The sequence below is a fragment of the Schistocerca cancellata genome, chromosome 1 (assembly GCF_023864275.1).
Source record: "Schistocerca cancellata isolate TAMUIC-IGC-003103 chromosome 1, iqSchCanc2.1, whole genome shotgun sequence".
Taxonomy (NCBI): domain Eukaryota; kingdom Metazoa; phylum Arthropoda; class Insecta; order Orthoptera; family Acrididae; genus Schistocerca; species Schistocerca cancellata.
Genome location: NC_064626.1, coordinates 868,378,177 through 868,381,230, shown reverse-complemented (window position 1 = coordinate 868,381,230; position 3,054 = coordinate 868,378,177). Strand labels below are relative to the sequence as shown.

The window sequence follows — 3,054 nt, the reverse complement described above, 5'->3', positions numbered from 1 at the left end:
CACAACCGAGGTCTCTTCATCGATGGGTGTACTGTCTCCTAACCTTCGGAGAAGAAAGAACGGTCATAATTTTCTTTTCTTTTTGTAATATCTTATCTGTGTAGGGTCAGTTCAAACAAGATTGCAATTTCTCGTCCATTAAGTAAAGTTGCTCTCCACGCACCAGATGATTCATCCTAATCCCTGTCGCTGTGAATAACAAGATATTATTTAGCTGCTCCCAGCCATACTCCTGTACTTGCTGTTGCAACGTTTGTCGTGAAGCTGCTGAGGTGGCACGACAATGTACCAGCACGCCCCTTTCTATGACGTGCACTGTCCATCTTCGAATAAGAACGCCTTCATATCGTTCATAAGGGCTGGTACGGTACATCAATGAACACCGCTCTGCGTACATTTGCATCTGCATCCATATTCTACAAACCGCTGTAAAGTGCATGGCACAGGGTATGCCCCATTGTACCAGTCACTAGGGATTCCTGCGTTCCGTTCATGTATGGAGCTTGGGAAGAATGACTGTTTAAATCCCTCTGTGCGTGCTGTAATTAATGTAATCTTTGTTTAAATTCCTCTGTGCGTGCTGTAATTAATGTAATCTTTGTTTAAATTCCTCTGTGCATGCTGTAATTAATGTAATCTTTTCCTCGCGATAACAACAGGAACAATATCTAGGCGGTCGTAGTATATTCTTACAGTGATTATTTAAAGTCGATTCTTGGCACTTTGTAAGTAAGCTTCCTCAGGATACAATCTGCAAGTTCAGTCCTTTCAGCATCTCGGTGACACTCTCCTGCGGATCAAACAAAGCTGTGACCATTCGTGCTGCCCTTCTCTGTATACCTTCAATATTCCTTGTTAGTTCTATATGGGTTGAGTCCCACACATATGAGCAGTTTTGTAGGATTGGTCGCACGAAAGATTTACAAGCAATCTCCTTTGTGGACTGACTGCACTTCCTCAGTATTCTACCCATAAAATGAAGTTTGATACCTGCTGTACCCACAACTGAGCCTATGTGAACGTTCCATTTCATATCCCTACTATTGTTCCCAGTTATTTGTATGAGTTGACCGATTCCAACTGTGACTCACTGATATTACAGTAACGGGATGCAACGGTTTTTTTTTTTTCATTGTGTGTAGTGTACAATTTTACATTTTTGAGTTTCCAGTCTTTGCACGACTGAGAAATATTATCAAGATCTGACCGAATATTTGAGCAACTTCTTTCAGACTATGCTTCATTACAGACAACTGCGTCATTTGCGAAAAGTCTCAGGTTACTATTAATATTGTTCGCAAGGTCATTAATATGCAACATGAACAGCAAGGGACCCAACAAACTTCCCTGGGACAACCCCAAAGTTACTTCTTTATCTGTTGATGACTCTCCAACCAGAGCCAACGGCCTTGTCACGTTGGTAATACCGGTTCCCGATCGATCACCGAAGTTAAGCAACGTGAGGACTGGCTAGTACTTGCATGGGTGACCTTCTGGGGGAAACCGGGTGCCGTTGGTTTTAAGGGCTCGGAAGTTGTCGAAGTGGCGTTCAGTTTGAAAGACTTGAACCAGGCCTTGGTGCCACGTGGCTCTCCATCCAAAACAACTTGTTGCGTCATCACTACCAAGTAATCCTAAATCCAAACATAATTTTCGCTTGATACCCCTTATCGTCGTACATTTCATAATAATTGTGGATGTGGCACTGAACCGATTTTTTTTTTATTTGTAGTTTTGAAATCGAGAGAGACTGCATCTACCTGACTGCCACGACCCATAGTTTTCAGTATGTCCTGTGAGAAAAATGCGAGTTGGATTTCACATGCTCGATATTTTCGGATTCTGTGCTGGCTGGTGTGGAGATCATTCTTTCCAAGATAGCTCATTACGTTTGAGCTCAGAATATCTTCTAGGACTCTTCAACAAGTGCATGTCAGGGATATTGAAAGTAGTTATGTGGATCACTTCCACTACTCTTCTTGTAGATGGATGTGGTGTTTGCTTTCTTCCAACTACAGCGCACGGATTTTTGTTCGAAGGATCTTTGGCAGATAACGGTTAACAGAGGGTCTAACTCAGTCCCAAATCCAATATAGGATCTAATAAGGATTCCATCGGGCACTGTGGCTTGTGATTTTAAGGATTTCAGCTGTTTCTCAACGCTAATGCCACTAACATCTATTGCACTCACCTTTTCAGTGGTACGAGGTTTAAATTGGGGCAGTACTCCTGGGTTTTCCTTAGTAAATAAACACTGGAAAACAAGAGTTAAGCATTTATCCTTTTGCTTTGCTAACCTTAATTTCAGTTCCTGTCTCATTCTCTAGGAGGAGGACACTAACTTTGGTGTCACTAACAGCATTTACATATTACGAGAATTTCATTGGATTTTGTGAAAGATCTTTCGACAATACTCTCCTGTGGTAGTCACTGAAGACTTCACGCATTGATCTCTTGACACGCAAACTTGTTTCATTCAGCTTTTCTCTACCTATAGCCCTATACTTTCTTTCATGCCTACCATGCAGTAGTCTCTGTTTTTTTTTTCGAAGTTTCTTTATAGTGATTGGAGGATCTCTGCCATTATGAACTGTCTTGCTGGGTACATGTCTATCCAGTGGATGATAAACTGTTCTTTTAGAGATGAGGAATAGTTCCTCTACATGCTCCTGTCCTCTGCTAAAGGTTTCAAGTTCCTCACTGACATTAAACCCTCCCGCTTTTTTCCAGTTTTCTGCTTTTATTAGTTACCCTTTGTAGTTTGGCATTCATTGTTGCTATTACTGCCTCATGGTCACTGATATCAGTTTCGATGTGAACACCTTCAAAGAGATCAATTCGTTGTTAGTATATCTACTACATAAGGTATTTAGTAATGTTTCACATGAGGTCTTGTCACGCCTATCACTAGCAAAAACTCCCCTCCAAATATTACAGTGTTATTAAGGAACTTGCGTACAAGTAAACTGAGGTTTTCTCTAAAATTTTCGGTTACATCAGAAGTGGAGTCTGGTGGTCCACACCAGGACCCTTGATGCTCAGTCTTGTCCAAAC

The 3,054-nt window shown here is 41.4% G+C and overlaps 1 pseudogene; it reads left to right on the top strand.

The window, feature by feature from the left end:
* Positions 1-1,399: 1,399 nt before the first annotated feature.
* Positions 1,400-1,519, top strand: LOC126104854 (5S ribosomal RNA; annotated as a pseudogene).
* The last annotated feature ends 1,535 nt before the right edge of the window (positions 1,520-3,054 follow it).